Source organism: Pseudophryne corroboree, chromosome 12, assembly GCF_028390025.1.
Source record: "Pseudophryne corroboree isolate aPseCor3 chromosome 12, aPseCor3.hap2, whole genome shotgun sequence".
Classification (NCBI taxonomy): domain Eukaryota; kingdom Metazoa; phylum Chordata; class Amphibia; order Anura; family Myobatrachidae; genus Pseudophryne; species Pseudophryne corroboree.
In genome coordinates this window covers 148,978,235-148,997,142 of record NC_086455.1, presented here as the reverse complement: position 1 = coordinate 148,997,142, position 18,908 = coordinate 148,978,235, and the positions used below count along the sequence as shown (strand labels likewise).

At 41.9% G+C, this 18,908-nt stretch overlaps 1 long non-coding RNA gene across 1 annotated transcript in view; it reads left to right on the top strand.

The window, feature by feature from the left end:
• LOC134981036 (uncharacterized) overlaps positions 1 to 18,908 on the top strand; it is a 68,869-nt gene that overhangs the window by 24,220 nt on the left and 25,741 nt on the right. The window lies entirely within an intron of this gene.

Below are 18,908 nucleotides of genomic sequence, written 5' to 3'. Positions count from 1 at the left end.
CAATCGATGTTGAAGCATTATATACTAGTATACCCCATGATGGGGGTTTAGAAGCAGTCCAAATGTTCCTTGATCTGGATGAGAATATTACTATGCAAAAGAAAGAGTTTTTATTGGAATGTGTTCAATACATCCTAAATAATAATAATTTTAAATTCCAGGATAATTATTTTAACCAGGACTGCGGAGTAGCGATGGGGACTTCATATGCTCCGAGTCTAGCTAATCTTTATCTAGGTAAATGGGAGGAGGAAACTGTAGAAAAAGATAATAATCCATTTCTTTCGTATATACATCTATATAAAAGATTTATAGATGATATACTAATAATCTGGTCAGGTAATGAACTTATGTTTGAAAACTTCATGTCTTATTTGAATGGGAATTGCTTTAATCTCCGCTTTACTTCAAATATCCAGAAAGATAAAATTAATTTTCTTGACTTAACCTTGGACAGTACTGGATGTAATACAGGAGATAGTATAAGAACTTACACATATATTAAAGAAACTGATAGGAACAGTTATGTACATTATCAGAGTTGCCATTATAAAAAATGGCTGAATAACATACCGTATTCACAATTTATTCGCTTGAGGCGTAATTGCTCGGATTTGACTACCTTTGAAGAACAAGCTACCATCTATAAAAAACTGTTTAATAGCAAGAAATATCCAGATAATGTTATTGAAGAAAGTTATATAAAAGCAAGGGATAGAGATAGAACAGAATTGGTAGTTTACAAAGAAAAAGAAAAAAGTAATAATGGAAAGTTTGATATCCCATTTATAACTAGATTTAATACAAGGGGAGCTAGCATAAAGGGGATACTACAAAAACACTGGGGTATATTATGCCTTGACCCACTTTTGTGTGACATCATACCTCCACAACCACAGGTAGTATATAAGAGATCATGCTCATTAAGGAATAAACTAGCACCAAGTAATTTAAAAAGTATAAGAGCCGAGGATAAAATAAAGAAGCTGGAAGGATTTTTTGCTTGCACTAAATGTAAAGTTTGTCAATATGCAAATAAAGACAATAAACAATTCTTTAACTCATCAAATAGTAAATCCTGGAAAATAAAAGGGAAATTGAGTTGTCTCAGCACTTTTGTGATATACTTACTGGAGTGTAAATGTGGAAAACGCTATGTAGGAAAAACAAAACGCATATTGAAATTACGTATTTTAGAACATACACGTAATATATTAAATAAAGTGGAAAATCATAGCGTTCCACGCCATTTTAAAGAATGATGTGAATCTAAATTAAAGGGATTTTCATTCAAGGCTATAGAAAAAATTCAAGTGGATGATAGAAAGGGAGATATACTAAAACGACTATCGCAGCGAGAAACCTTCTGGATCTATACCTTGAATACTTTTTCACCCTTTGGATTGAATGAAGGATGTGACATTGTTCCTTTTTTGCATAATGAATTCAATAATTATCCGTGATGGATGTGCATGATTGATAATGGGTTGTCCATTTCTGACGTGTAGGTCCTATCACGGGTATTTGGAATATATAAATTATATCTTTGTTCTGTCTATATATTTATCCTGGTTATATATATGTTTATATGATAAGGAAGTGGTTAACAAACTATAATCACAGAGGTGATCACTTGTGCGTTGCTGACTTCTTTAACGGCAGCGCTTTGTGTGTGAGCGGCAGTGGTTAGGTCCCGGCTCGTACACATTAGCGCAGCAGTTGTGAGGTCGGACACCGCAGAATTAGATCACCACTTGAGATTTTATATGTTGTGTATATATTTATATATAATATATGTCTTTCCCAATTTGTGATGTGTTGTGATAATACAGACAAGCCGTCTATGAATAAGGTTTAATAGAAATCTGAACTCTGTTTAAACTATATATGTACTTTAGAACATTCCCTGTACTGAAATATTCAAATGGTATTTATTGTAAAGGACATAATTGTCTTTTTAAAAAAATTGTATTCCTGTTGAAGATTGCTTCTGCACTGTGGACTCTTCAATTGATAGCGCTTTGCACGAGAACGGCTGTGGCGAGGTCCCGGTTCCCGTGCACATAGCACAGCATTGGGGGGGTTAACACTGCATGAGCAGCTCTACCATCTAAATTGTTATATGCTTTACTTATTCAATCTATGCACTTTAAACCTGTGACAAGTCAGGATTAATATGGGCTAGTTGTCTGAAATTGTAATTATAGTTGCTTTATAAAAAGTTAAAAACCTGCTACTTTGTATTTTGTTAAGATCGATTCCATAACTACAACGTCTAAATGGTTATTCCCATAAGAATCCTCTTTTGTGAATATTTTTTTTGTGTGTGTGTATATATATATATATATACTTATATTTGCTTGTTAGTACTAATTAAATAATGGGAGAAAGATGGGAAAGAACCGCCCAATATGGGTATATAAGAGACTGTGATTGAGAATGCAAACCACACCCCTGACGAAGTCCCTGATTGGACGAAACGCGTAGGGCGTGGCTTGGACGTGGACGTGGTGACGTCAGTGACCGTGACCAGAGCGGGCTCTGTGAGAAGTCTTCATTGCGGATGCAGTGGCTGTGTTGCAGTATTCCACACATGCCATTTGTTTTAAACTGATATGTATGTAAGCAGTTATTTCAAGTAAAATCGTATACTTTTTATTACTCATTTGCGCTCTCCAATTTATTCACCAGTTTCTACCTTGCTCCGGTGGCACGGAGGGGATTGAAGCGCAGTTGGACAACAATCTGGACTCCAAGGATTTTAAGCGCAAAGGACTGATTTCTGTTTGTATATGTATGTATGTATGTATGTATATATATATATATATATATATATGGTACAGTAGTCCATTGCTCTACCTCTGTGTCATCAAGTATACTATCCATATCTGTGCTGTATATTGTGCACAGTATATAGTAGGAGTGCAGTGCAGAATTTTGCTGACCACCAGTGTGTGTGTATATATATATATATATATATATATATATATAGCAGTACGGTACAGTAGGGCATTGCTATTGATATATTACTTGCATATAATTCCACACATTAAAAAATGGAGAACAAAAATGTGGAGGGTAAAATAGGGAAAGATCAAGATCCACTTCCACCTCGTGCTGAAGCTACTGCCACTAGTCATGGCCGAGACGATGAAATGCCATCAACGTTGTCTGCCAAGGCCGATGCCCAATGTTATAGTAGAGAGCATGTAAATTCCAAAAAACTAAAGTAAAATGACCCAAAAATCAAAATTAAAAGCGTCTGATGAGAAGTGACTTGCCAATATGCCATTTAAGACACGAAGTGGCAAGGAACGGCTGAGGCCCTGGCCTATGTTCATGGCTAGTGGTTCAGATTCACATGAGGATGAAAGCGCTCATCCTCCCGCTAGAAAAATGAAAAGACTTAAGCTGGCAAAAGCACAGCAAAGAACTGTACGTTCTTCTAAATCGCAAATTCCCAAGGAGAGTCCAATTGTGTCGGTTGCGATGCCTGACCTTCCCAACACTGGACGGGGAGAGGTGGCTCCTTCCACCATTTGCACGCCCCCTGCAAGTGCTGGAAGGAGCACCTGCAGTCCAGTTCCTAATAGTCAAATTGAAGATGTCACTGTTGTAGTACACCAGGATGAGGATATGGGTGTTGCTGGCGCTGAGGAGGAAATTGACAAGGAGGATTCTGATGGTGAGGTGGTTTGTTTAAGTCAGGCACCTGGGGAGACACCTGTTTTCCATTGGACGAATATGGCCATTGATATGCCTGGTCAAATTACAAAAAAAATCTCCTCTTCGGTGTGGAATTATTTTAACAGAAATGCGGACAACATGTGTCAAGCTATGTGTTGCCTTTGTCAAGCTGTAATAAGTAGGGGTAAGGACGCTAACCACCTAGGAACATCCTCCCTTATGCGTCACCTGGAGCGTATTCATCAGCAGTCATTGACAAGATCAAAAACTTTGGGTGACAGCAGAAGCAGTCCACTGACAACTAAATCCTTTCCTCTTGTAACCAAGCTTTTGAAAACCACACCACCAACTCCATCAGTGTCAATTTCCTCCTTAGACAGGAAAGCCATTAGTCCTGCAAGCCATGTCACTGTCAAGTCTGACGAGTATTCTCCTGCCTGGGATTCCTCTGATGCGTCCTTGAGTGTAACGCCTACTGCTGCTGGCGCTGCTGTTGTTGCTGCTGGGAGTCGATCGTCATCCCAGAGGGGAAGTCGGAAGACCACTTGTACTACTTCCAGTAAGCAAGTGACTGTCCAAAAGTCCTTTGCGAGGAAGATGAAATATCACAGCAGTCATCCTGCTGCAAAGCGGATAACTTGGGTCTTGGCAGCTGCGGTGGTGTTAAACGTGTGTCCAGTATTCACCGTTAATTAACAGGGAATTAGAGAATTGATTGAGGTACTGTGTCCCCAGTACCAAATACCATTTAGGTTCCATTTCTCTAGGCAGGCGATACTGAGAATGTACACAGACCTCAGAAAAAGAGTCACCAGTGTCCTAAAAAATGCAGTTGTACCCAATGTCCACTTAACCACGGAGATGTGGAGCAGGGCAGACTCAGGACTATATGACTGTGACAGCCCACTGGGTAGATGTATAGCCTCCCGCAGCAAGAACAGCAGCGGCAGCACCAGTAGCAGCATCTCGCAAACGCCAACTCGTTCCTAGGCAGGCTACGCTTTTGTATCACCGCTTTCCATAAGAGGCACACAGCTGACAACCTCTTACGGAAACTAAGGAACATCATCGCAGAATGGCTTACCCCAATTGGACTCTCCTAGGGATTTGTGACATCGGACAACGCCAGCAATATTGTGCGTGCATTACATCTGGGCAAATTCCAGCACGTCCCATGTTTTGCACATACATTGAATTTGGTGGTGCAGAATTATTTAAAAAACGACAGGGGTGTGAAAGAGATGCTGTCGGTGGCCCGAAGAATTGCGGGCCACTTTCGGCATTCAGCCACCACGTGCCGAAGACTGGAGCACCAGCAAATACTCCTGAACCTGCCCCGCCATCATCTGAAGCAAGAGGTGGTAACGAGGTGGAATTCAACCCTCTATATGCTTCAGAGGATGGAGGAGCAGCAAAAGGCCATTCAAGCCTATACATCTGCCTACGATATAGGCAAAGGAGGGGGAATGCACCTGACTCAAGCGCAGTGGAGAATGATTTCAACGTTGTGCAAGGTTCTGCAACCCTTTGAACTTGCCACACGTGAAGTCAGTTCAGACACTGCCAGCCTGAGTCAGGTCATTCCTCTCATCAGGCTTTTGCAGAAGAAGCTGGAGAGATTGAAGGAGGAGCTAAAATGGAGCGATTCCGCTAGGCATGTGGGACTTGTGGATGGAGCCCTTAATTCGCTTAACCAGGATTCACGGGTGGTCAATCTGTTGAAATCCGAGCACTACATTTTGGCCACCGTGCTCGATCCTAGGTTTAAAGCCTACGTTGTATCTCTCTTTCCGGCAGACACAAGTCTGCAGAGGTGCAAAGACCTGCTGGTGAGACACTTGTCAAGTCAAGCGGAACGTGACCCGTCAACAACTCCTCCTTCACATTCTCCCGCAACTGGGGCTGCGAGGAAAAGGCTAAGAATTCCGAGCCCACCCGCTGGCGGTGATGCAGGGCAGTCAGGAGCGAGTGCTGACATCTGGTCCGGTCTGAAGGACCTGCCAACGATTACTGACATGTCGTCTACTGTCACTGCATATGATTCTGTCACCATTAAAAGAATGGTGGAGGATTATATGAGTGACCGCATCCAAGTAGGCACGTCAGACAGCCGTACGTATACTTATATAAAACAGAAATAGAGTCAATGGCTTCCTTTGGCGCATAAGGAAGTGGGGAAGTAAGATACTCTCCTAACTCAAATGGTACAATGGTTTATTTGGCGTACCCCCACTCACGCTGATATGAAGTAAATTATACACATCAAGGTATCTTTAATAATCCTATATCAAGATAATCCTGGGTGTCGTACCCCAACTCACACGGAAATGAAAATCTGGACTCCTATCAAGGTTTCTTTCAAATGTCCTCTCACGATAATTCATAAAAATGTATCCTCAATGTATTATGGCCTCATTCATATTAAAAAGGAGAAATATCCAATGTGTAATAATTTCTTTACCATTTATTACATATCAAAAGTTGTAATTGTGGATCATTTCCGTGCCTTGATTACACCTTCCTTTAACCCACCGTGTGAAATGTTCTTATGGTTACATGCATACTACCAACACGTGGGTCCTTCACCAGATTGTTAGTAAGGTTTGCGTACCCCTCACTCACACAAATAGTATAGGTGAAACTCCTATAACGGTATCTTTGTATAAGGGAAATATATCTCATGGGCGTACCCCAACTCACACATGGATATGCAGATTGAATCCCATCAAGGTATCTTTATCAGGTCCTTGTTCCACAACTTGTATATAAGTAGGAAAAGACCTGTCTAGCAATTCTGTGTGAAGTTGCTTAACTCCCCAGAAAAGGTCCACAATGAAAGGGATTCAAAAAAGCAGATCTTACTTCCTCATACAAAATATGAGTCCCAAACATCAAGCAAATGATCCAAAAAAATTATTAAAAATACATATAAGAAAATCTATGAAAATTCATCTGGAAAAGTTTCTTTTGAAAAAAGTCCATATGAACCATCTGATATAAATTATTCACATCAAGATGAGTGTAAATCCATAAAATATATAAATCAATAAAAAATTCAATAAATTCAATAAAAAAATTCCGTTGGAAAAATGGCTACTCACACAGTGGTCTGTCAACGCGTTTCAGTCTCTTGGACCTTTTTCAAGACATGACCTCCTGTGTGAGGAGAGAGCTATTTATGATGCCTGTAGCCAATCATCCACTGACCGGAAGTCAATCCACCGGAAGTGACCTCATTAAAATAATTTACATTCTAATTTCAATAACACCACTGATTACATGATAGATTCATAATCCCCACTCTCGAACTAAGAATCTATTCCTGTTTTTATAACATTTTTAAAAACCTAGAAAGGGAAATTTGTCCTCCCGAGTCTCTTCTTTAACCCTTTTGCGATAGCGCAAGGGATTGTGGGTGATGTAGTTCCGTTCAAATCTCATTCCTCCTTGTCTATGCAAAATCCTCTCAAAGAGCGATCTAATTTCTCTTCATGATATCTCGGACAGTCAAATACTCTAAGTGCAGAAAGTTACTATTGTTTAATTCCCTGTATATCCGAACCCGGAAAGACATATAGTCTCGATCCACCACCACCGGGCATCCTGGGAAATGTAGTTTTTACCGGCACCCTCGTCATTTTAAAACCGGAAGCCGGAAGTCCGTCCTCTCGCCTTCCGTTTGTTTGTAGTTTTTCTTTGTAGTTTTTCTTTCGTTTGCGCATGCGTGTTCGTCCTCTTGTAGCCGGAAGTCAGAGGTCCGTCCTCTCAACCTCCGTTTGTTTGTAGTTTTTTATTTGTAGTTTTTCTCTAGTTTACGCATGCGTCCTCATCCTCTTAAAACCGGAAGCCAAAGGTCCATCCTCTCACCCTCCGTATTTTTGTAGTGGTCTGTTGGCAGGTGAGCTGTAAACCAGGTAAGCACACTTGTGTAGTTGTGTTATTTGTGTTGGTGACTGTCTTACCTTTTAAAAGCCATAAGTGTGGCAGGTAAGCTCTAAACCAGAAAAGCACATTTTCCTCTATGAGACAGCAGTTGCCAGGTTTCTATAAAATCTATGTGAAAGTTTGTGATAGAGTAGGACTTGCAGTGAAATGGGGTCCCGTTGAGTGGGCCGCAAGCTTACATGCATTGTACAATTCATAAACCAAAACCCCATTGTTTATTTAGATGTAACATTAAAGCATTAAGGTGATTGAAGCTGCTTAGGAGAGTGCTGGGTTTTCTGTTTGGTATATTTGAGTTCGGTGGTCACAGCCCACCGCACCCCAACCCCTGGGAATGGTGAGTGCAGTGGTTCCTCGTGTTTGTTTGTATAACTTGGTTAATTTTTAATTGGCCCATTTGTGACCATATCTCTCTCTCATGCACCCCTAAGCTCATTTACCTTTAACCTGGGTCAGCTGCTATGTAGGTGTGTTGGTGACTGTCTCACTTTGAAAGCCAGTAGTCTGTTGGCAGGTGAGCTGTAAACCAGGTAAGCACACTTGTGTAGTTGTGTTATTTGTGTTGGTGACTGTCTTACCTTTTTAAAAGCCATAAGTGTGGCAGGTAAGCTCTAAACCAGAAAAGCCCATTTTCCTCTGAGACAGCAGTTGCCAGGTTTCTATAAAATCTATGTGAAAGTTTGTGATAGAGTAGGACTTGCGGTGAAATGGGGTCCCGTGGAGTGGGCCGCAAGCTTACATGCATTGTACAATTCATAAACCAAAACCCCATTGTTTATTTAGATGTAACATTAAAGCATTAAGGTGAATACAGCTGCTTAGGAGAGTGCTGGGTTTTCTGTTTGGTATACAGGTTGAGTATCCCATATCCAAATATTCCGAAATACAGAATATTCCGAAATACGGACTTTTTTGAGTGAGAGTGAGATAGTGAAACCTCTGTTTTTTGATGGCTCAATGTACACAAACTTTGTTTAATACACAAAGTTATTAAAAATATTGTATTAAATGACCTTCAGGCTGTGTGTATAAGGTGTATATGACACATAAATGAATTGTGTGAATGTAGACACACTTTGTTTAATGCACAAAGTTATAAAAAATATTGGCTAAAATGACCTTCAGGCTGTGTGTATAAGGTGTATATGAGACATAAATGCATTCTGTGCTTAGATTTAGGTCCCATCACCATGGTATCTCATTATAGTATGCAATTATTCCAAAATACGGAAAAATCCGATATCCAAAATACCTCTGGTCCCAAGCATTTTGGATAAGGGATACTCAACCTGTATTTGAGTTCGGTGGTCACAGCCCACAGCACCCCAACCCCTGGGAATGGTGAGTGCAGTGGTTCCTCGTGTTTGTGTGTGTGTGTATGTGTATATATATATATATATATATATATATATATATATATATATGTATGTATGTGTGTGTGTGTGTGTGTGTGTGTGTGTGTGTGTAAGCCAAGCATTCAGTAGTTTCCTGAGTGCTGACGGGTTGAAATAAACCCAAAATGTTGATCTCAAAGGACTGTGTTTGTACTGATTATTGAACGTCCAGCGCGAGTGCCATCCGTTGATTTTTATTTATATATAATATATATATATATAAATAACACAAGGGTCTGGCACAGCCACTTAAATATACTTTGAAAAAAATACACTGGAGGTTTGGCACTCCAATAAATCAAATGGACAGTATGGTCCAGCAGATTTATTGGACTGCCGCACCTCCCTGTGTTCTATCAGTGAAAGGCTGTAACACTCTCAAGTCTTGTAATCCATATGCAGGTTATATACTGGTCCTCATCTTAGCAAGACATTGTGTAAGGGGCATGACTACTGTGTGGGCATTGTGTAAGGGGCAATCCTACTATGAGCATTGTGTAAAGAGCACTGCTAATGTGTGGGCATTGTGTAAGGGGAACTACTACTGTGTGGGCACTGTGTAGGGGGAACAACTATAGTGGGCACTGTGTAAGGGGTACAACTACTGTGTGGGCATTGTATAAAGGGCACTACAACTATGGGAGGTGGAGGCTGAGAGGGACAGAATGAAGGTGTAAAGGCTGAGAGACAGAGTGAAGGGTGGGAGGCTGAAAGATACAGATTGAATGGGGGCAGGCTGAGAGACAGAGTAAAGGGTGGGAAGCTGAAAAACACAGAATGAAGGGTTGGAGGCAGAGAGGCATGGAGTAAAGGAGGGAGACTGAAAGACACAAAGTGAGGTGGATTGTGAGAGATGCATGGCAGGGAAACGCAGGCAGAAGATGATGGTGTGGAAGAGAGACGACACAGGGAGAGGATAATGGTGTGGCTGAGAGACAATGCAGGGAAGGGAGGAGATGGTGTGGCAGAGAGACGCAGGCAGGAGATGATGGTGTGACTGAGAAATGCAGAAGGCAGTAGGTGATACAAGTCTGGTTGAATCTCTGTTGCATGATGATGATCTTGGTTATATTTCTACACAAACGGGCATCTGCCAGACCATATGATCTCCTACATGAATAGTGATCACCGACTGACGATGCCGTCTGTCCAGGAAGGACATTTCTTCAGAGGTTCCCCATAGAGAGAAACCACCATAGGTAAGGGGCATATGGAAGTGAAAGGAATGCTCCTAGTGTAATGAGAAACAGGTATCGTGTCCTTTTGACACTCCCCTATTTTCAGTGGCCAGGCCTTTTGTGTTATGTATTTTATATTGCTTTGAGTGCCAATAAGCTGTGCTAGACGGGTTCACTACGGATTGCCGGCGGTCGGGCTCCTGGCGACCAGTATACCGGCGCCGGGAGCCCGACCGCCGGCTTACCGACAGTGTGGCGAGCGCAAATGAGCCCCTTGCGGGCTCGCTGCGCTTGCCACGCTATTTTATTCTCCCTCCAGGGGGGTCGTGGACCCCCACGAGGGAGAATAACTGTCGGTATGCCGGCTGTCGGGATCCCGGCGCCGGTATACTGTGCGCCGGGATTCCGACAGCTGGCATACTGAAGACCACCATGCTAGACATGCCCAATGGGCAGTGCTAGACACGCCTCTCCGGCGGTGCGCCCCTAATAAAATGTTCTGTGCATGCTTATACTTCCAATAGTGCCCTTATTAATGTGTGATCTGAAATGCAGGAACCTTGCTTATTGAAACACTTGAGGGTAAATGAGAGCGGTGCCAATACCAGAGAAAGGAGCCTTGCCAACCAGTATACAGTATATATACAAATATACAGTACAGGAAAAAAAGGGGGTCTGGACTGCACACCCTATTACTAAAGATATTAAGAGGTGCTATCATGCATAGGCTCCTAATACTATGCTGGAGGAAGAGAAAAGCTGTAGCACACTCCTAGTACTAAGAACACTGATAATAAGAAAAATTTAGATAAACCCTCACAATTAACATGGATTATAAGGGAAGTTCTTAGCCCACATTTGCTTAAATATGTGGGCCTATGCACTGCGACCAGGTGACTTCATAATATGGGTCCCTGACATATGTGTACATCTATCAAGATAACAGGCAATACCCCTCTTCCACAAGAGTAAGAAACTTCTTTAAAAACAGGGTTGGTACCTGGCTGCTACTCTCACTACATCGTCTTGAGGAAGTCTCCGTTGCTAGGAGACGAAACGCGTTGACGCCCCTTTCTACGAGTGCAGTGGATATCAGTTACTCCACAGACGGGCTCCTACCATCTCGGTCCTGCTATTCCGGTTCCGTCCACATCTAAGCCAAGTGACCTACAGTAATTATACCTCCGCAGTGAGGTTAAAGGGAGTCCAGCTGCTAACGGCACTTCTACATCAGAATCCCGCTGCGACAAGCTGGATATAGACGGATCTCCGCTGTGAGACCAGTGCGGCGCCAGCCATCAGCGGTTTTGCCGTTCCATGCTGTTACCGATAGCCATACGGATCAGGTCCCTTGCTGGGAAACTCCCTACATGTCATAATCTGACGGTCAACTGACGGCTATTATTACGGAGAATAAATATTCCAACAAGTCTGTCTTTTAATTACCATTGTGGCAGCAACTACCAATCTTTACATTCTCCCCGTGCAAATGCATACAGGACTCTGCATTACATCTCAGGAATCAGCACGAGGGTAACTATTATTACTTGCTTTGCTTCTAATAATTTTATTGTGGAGCCATCTGTGGACATTTTATTTGATTCCACACTGGGACGCCAGTGTTAGAATCGATTGTTGCTCTTTGTATAGAGCCTCTTTCACTTAAGATATCCGATCTGCATTTTAGATACAGTGTATGCTGTTTAAACAGCACGTTTATAAAAGTTAGATACACTGTTTCTATTTACACTTGCAAGAGGTGAAATACCTCCGGTTTTTATACTGCTATATATATATATATATGTATTGTTTGTCTTATTTACTTTGTTTTGTGTCATTAACTGTTTTATAAAATATTTTTCACTATAAAAAAGGTCAAGTTTCATTGAGTCAATCATTCTCCTTGCTAGACTGCACTTAATTAATCAATCAATCAATTCAAAGTGATTTTTGGTGCGCAGAGCATTTCTTTCTCCTTTGACTCTCACTACATTGCCTTTTAGCAAGAACTAAACTCAAAAAAATACACAACAATAGTCAATCAGTGTCTTAAAAAATAAAATACTTGGTCCAAAGTTTGTTGGTCACCTAAAGCCTGCAAAATCTTGCTCCTTTGTTCTCAATTAGACAAAAGATAAAAAGTTAAATTTTAGCATATTTAGTAAAAGTCCATTTGACATAAAATCATATACAAATGATGAACAGTGTTCCGTTCCTTTGATGGAATTCCTTCTCCCCGCTTCCTGTTATGAAGATCAGAGATCACAATTGTAAGAAAAAGCCAACGCATTTTGTCTCTTGCTGAGACTTCATCAGGGGTACATCTTCAAATGAACAAAGATTTGATCATCAATTGTAGATGAGAATAATAAACTGACACTTTGAGCCGGTTAAAAAGACCTTTGGTTCATTATGCGTATAATAATAACCTGGTCTCTATTGAATTAGAATACTAAATAGGACAATCAGATAATTGGACAATCTGGTAAAAGTGGAGTTCCGAAAAAAGTGGGTTCAACCCCAGTTCAATGTATGGTGCTCCTCCAATGGTATCCAAAAAATACCAATTACTGAACCAGCAAAATAGATTAAATAATTTATGAATGGTAAAATAAATCCACAAAGCATTACCTGTTGGTGGTACTTGAGGACTGGAGTTGAGTCCCCTGATCTAGACTAATTAACCCTACATTGCAACTGTATCATATTAGCTAAATGAATACCCTTCATTGCAATTGTATCATTTTTGCTAAATGAGTTACTGAGACCTCTGCATGATCAATACTTTCCTGAAGAAGTTGTTGAATACAACCTGATACATGAAAGATAAGGGTTTAGTGCACTCGTATTTATATAAATAATCTGTATATTTAGTGTGTGCATCTTTTCAGTTTTATTTTAATTTATGAATTTGATTTTGTTTATGTAATAAATACTTATTTAACTCATACAAAAATATTAATAGCTCTCAAAGATTTAGGGTGTTTTCCACTACTTTTATGTCTGAATTTGTATAGGAAGTGCTACAATGCAAGAGCTGTGGCTTTTTTCCATTACCAAGTTCAACTGTACTACGTATACAGACTCAGTCGCAGAAAGATACATGTGAGGATACGGGGTTCTTCTAATCACTCAGACACAGAGCCGATGAACCCAAAGTGATGGTTTATTTCTCAGAGCACACAGGAATAGATAATTCACAGGAAACAGAAGTAAATATAGCCCAGAAACAGTATACAGGTAGCAGTCCAGATAGTAAGTCCCAGTAAAGGATTTAGGTCTACAGCAATTCCATGCAGAAGTTCCATATAAACAGGTCCATACAACAGAACTATCACTGAGTCCACACAGCAGTGATGGCAGATTAGTCCATGCAGTAGTAAGTACATATAAGTCCACACAGCACTGGTGATGCCTTCCACAAGGTTCCCTGGCAGAGAATCACCTCTTAGCCAGAGTTCTGCAACTAACATGCAGAGCTGACCTGCGCAACCTATTTTAAAACCTTCCAAATGCCCATCATGCCGTGCTCACCTGGGGAGGAGACGCAGGTTCCTGATTGGTGGGACCCCACCTCAGGTATTTCCCTACTCCCTCCCACTGCTGGCCTTCTCCTGCTGACCACATGCTGGGTCAGGCTTCGAGTTGTCTGTCAGAGACCAGGATGTAGCAGAGGACAGTAAACAGAAGGAACAATGACGGGGAAATTGGTTTAGTTCCTGATTGTCCCCTGTGGAGGAGAAGCTTCAAAGAGACATTACCTGGTCCTCAAATGTATTTCCTGTGTGACCATATAAGGATCACAGGATTATCCATGATACTTGTAACCTCATACACAGACTGGCATTCTCCTACAATAACATAACATGACAGCACTATGTGACAGGTCACAGCACACCTGTATTTACCTGGGTAAGATTATAGTTCAGAATATATAGGCTAATGGATATACACACACATGGGATAATAGTGACACAAGCCAGAGAGACATGGGAACAGAAGGAATAAAAAGTACATTAAATGCTATAAAGATTGTAACACCACAAATACAGTATTAGCCCCTGCCTATATCCCCACAATACACACGGGTTGCTAATCAAGTTAATAATCGTCAAAGTCTCCTGGTGCATCCTAGTCATACCTCATTGCGACAAGGATGCATTTCAAGGTGAAAAGATGCAAAAAGTTGCCCAGGGCTAGAAGAGTCAAAAGGAAACTGATGGCTCCTTTCATATGGTCTGTCTAGTTGTGTGAGGACACATCTGTAGATTTAAACTGAGTTATGAAGCGACTGGGGGAATGACTGTTTACATTACTTTCCAGACTAAGACAAATATATCTTCAATGTTTGATTCTTTCCTTTATTATAACTATTTATACATTTATTTGAGTCAATTGCAGAAAAACTAACTTACAGAAAACAATAAATATAACGAGAAGGGAAAAAAGGTGAGTTTGTTTACCTACTGCAGTGTGAGTGTTGTGACTTCTACTTGTTTTGGTCTGTCACAATAAGACACAATAAATCCCCTAATTTAATAATTACAAAAACATACAGAGGAAATAATAATTCAGCCAATAATGCTTTAATGTTCGTATCATGCAAACTACTGGGTATGCGGTCAAGATCCCGCCAGACGGAATCCCGGTGGTCGGTATACTGCCACCGGGATCCTGACCAGCACAATCCCGACATATTCTCCATCTGTGGGTGTCCACGACACTAATAGAGGGAGGATAAATTAGTGTGCCGAGCGCAGCGAGGCACCGTGCCTGCTGCATGGCGAGCGCAGCAAGCCCGCAACGAGCTGCGTTGCGCTTGCCTCCCTGTCGGGATTGTGCCGGTCGGGATCCCGGTGTTGGTATTCCGACCGCCGGGATTCCGTCCGGCGGTAATACGTACTGATCCCAAAGACTGTATACATAAAAAACAAAGATCTCCAGTTAATTGTATCGACCTTTCCATCTACTATAAAATGTGTTACCAATCTCTAGTTCAAACAAGATACTATAAAAAACACAACATATTTGCTCATTACTAGACCTACAGATGTGTCCTTGTACATTTTTGTTTAAAGATGCAGCATGCCATGGCACCAACAAGTGTCAGCATGGGTGGCGTCACCGCCCACAAACCTTTGAATTGATGTTACTTGCGGGTCTGCGTGCACCCGCGATTGCCACTGTGGAAACCAACTAATAACTACGGATAGCGGGGACATACTGTATCATCTCGCTACCCATTTCCATAGAGTGTCACTAACCATTCCTCTCTGTGTATGGCAGCAGGAGTATCCTGTATCCTCTGTCTGCACTCGCACAGCACTTTTGTGCATACTGACTTGTGCATATGCACGCACCCGCAAATGCCACGCTATACCGGAATTGTTTGCCTGCAATACATTCAACTAATGTATTCTATGTGGCTATGCCATCTGCACTGATTTGTTTAGAAATAATAAATACAGAATAAGTAAAGCAAGAGTGAAGATTTGTTTTAAATGTTCAAACATGTTTTATATTCCCTTTATGGGGTCTATTCAATGCATGTCGGATCCGACAATGCAGTATTCAATATGCGGGCAATTCCGACTGGTTTTGCCCATTTTCGACAATGATAATCCAACTTTTTTAGTCATATTGACATTGTCGAAAATAGGACTAAAACCGAACGCATTTGGCCACAAATCCGACAAAACACATGGAATTGCAGCTAATCCACCGATCCACGTGGTTTCAGACAAGTCGGAATTGCAGACAAGTCAGAAAAATGGCAGGACCATTGAATAGTTTGAATCATGATTCAACCTAAAAAAGTCGGAAATTGCCGTCTTTCCGACTACAATTGAATAGACCCCTATATTTTTCTAACTATATCTAAATATGTAACTTTGTATACCTTTTACAAAATATATATAAAGCAAAAGTTGCGTTTTTCTAGTGTTATTGTGGCAGACCTAAATTAATAGGGGCAAAAAATGTAATCTACATCTATGGGGAAATGTAATAGGGTCTGAGTTGCTGGACTTTGGGTGGGAATGCCCATACTTTTAAAGCTTTGTAAATTATTGTCACTTTAAAAATGTAGGCATTCTCACCCGAAGTCCTGCACCTCCAGCAACTTGGATCTATTACATTTACTCAATACACCATGCAGAGGGAGATGCGAGTGAGCTACAGGTCTCGTGCAATTCTGCTGGTATGGGCATCTTATTTCCCAAAAATGCATCTTAGTCACAACATAATATGACTAAAATGCACCAGGAGACTTTGCTGATTTATTGTGCTATGCGACACTTGTATATTTGTGTGTGACTGGGTCTGCATATGAAGAACTTGGCATGGAAAAAAGCCACCATTGCTATATTGTAGCACTATGTATACTGATTCAGAGACTCAGTCGCACACAGATATACAAGTTTTGGATATCAAATTAATCAGTACACTGGCATTTGTAAGAAAAACAGGTAAAAATGACACCAGATGCTAGCAGAGTGTCATGGGACATGGCGTGCCAAGAGAGGCTGTTCGGTGCAAAGATGTATGAGGACACATCTGTATTCAGAATATCAGAAATCACTAAGCAAACACTCACACCAGATAATCGATAGTTATTATGTTAAAATGGTTAAATGTAAACATGTAACATGTCTCAATCTGGAAAACATGGATGTGGTCGGAGACACCCGTCCCACATGGAAATTGGCAGCAGTGGTACTGAAGGGGTTAACCCCCGTGCTGTGGTGCCATTTTTAAATATAACAATAGGCGTTAGGTGCCATATTAAAATGTATTTTTAATGTGCCACAGCACCGGACCCTCTCCGGCAGTTGCGGGATGTGCTGGGAAAACCCACGGTGTGCTACACTGGGGGGTTGGTAGCCACTGCAGGGAAGAGTGGCCATGAGGGTGCACAGAGCTGCAACTGTGGGTCCAGGACCTCACTCTCTGAGTGTGGTGATGCTGGGTTGTGTGATGTGCTGCTGCCCTTGATCACCACCGGAGGCTGCGGTTAGGTAACGGGGCTGCCACTGCTGGGTGTGCGGACTGCTGGGGATCTTACCTCCCAGCTTTCTGGCACTGCAATGTGGAACTGCATATACTGTATGTGCGCTGAGTACCTGGAGTGCACAGGATCGACTGTGGGGGACTGGGAAAGCCAGCTCTGAGCAGACACTGGGACATGTAAGAGAGCACCCTGCTCTAATGGAGGCATTGGAGGGCTGTATGCCCAGAGGATGCCTGCCCGAGCACTACAGGACTGCCGATCTGTCTGGAGGCATGCTGTGGACAGGGAAACCCAGCTCCCAGGATCCCAAGCACTGTGGGAGGAGAACTAGTGTGTTTAACCCCTGGTGTTCTGCACTGCACTAAGGGAGAGCCCCTGTGGGTATGTGTAAAAGCTTAGAGCAGGGCACCAGGCACAGGCATTCCCTCTCCAAGTCGCTGCTGACAATCATATACACCACCACTCACCGAGCGCACAGCTTCATTACCTTTGTTGTATTTTTCTTTTTTACCAGGCACAGGATATGTATGTTAAATGTATTTATGTTTAAACTGTGTGCCTGCAAATTATTTAAATGGATGTAATTTAAAATGAAAGTGCACTGACTTGTATCCCTGGGGGAATCCAGAGCTCTGTGTGCTGCAGGGTCTCCCAGCCATTCTCCCAGGTAAACGGAATGCCTTCCTACATAGCCTCCCCCATAAAGTAGCATAGAACAGCAAAGTAACAGCTAGACAAGGCAGCCAGCTGAGTGTTTTCATGGAGCTGCAAAGAGCTTCCATCAGTGAGCAGGAGACTCTGACTGGAGACCCCAGCTGCCTATCTTCGAAGCTTGGATTCAAGCTAAAGGTGCAGGATTGGTCCCTGAGTAGATTCCTTGAAGTATTTTTGGATGGAACTTTTTTCCTCACTCTAGACATGATGGCACCAAGGCGTGACTAACACCCTGAGTGGGTAGAGGCACAGTGGAGTGACCACTCCCCACTGTCCATAGGAAACAATGTTACATGTGCACAAGGCATGCACTTAAGTTTATTGGGTAAAGACTACAGGGCTGTATTGTGTGTTGGATGAGAATAAAAAAGCCTGTGAGCTTTGGGTTAGGTATACATACTCTTTGACATTTTGATGTGTGGAACTGCTGTCATGTCTTGTGTGCTGTATCCCCTTTGTAAAAGGGGAAGGGTCTTTTTTAGGACTGTGAGCAATAAACATCTTGCATCAAGACAAGTGACATCATCTTGTGACTACCAGGAGTTCGACAAACACAGTACTGTTCTACGCTTGTCCTTGAGTGACACCAGCATCTCTAAGCTCTGCTCTCTTCCAGCTACCAAAGCAGGGGCCTGGTAAATGGTCAGTGACCAGTGGGGATTTAGTCAATACCAACCAGGAGGTGTGGCAGCAGTGTGTGTCTATGCACACACAGCATCAAGTAGTACAGGTGCCGGTATTAGGAGCCTGAATAGAAATGTGGTTCCAGGTGTCTGGAGCCTGGAAGTGGCAGCAACATAAAAGTACTATTTCCGTGCTGCACAACTCGCAAAGATGTACTAAGCCTCGGAAAGTGATAAAGTGGAGATAGATAAAGTACCAGCCAATCAGTTCCTAACTGCCATGTCACAGGCTGTGTTTGAAAAATGACAGCAGCTGGTTGGCTGGTACTTTATCTTTGTCCACTTTATCTCCATCCAA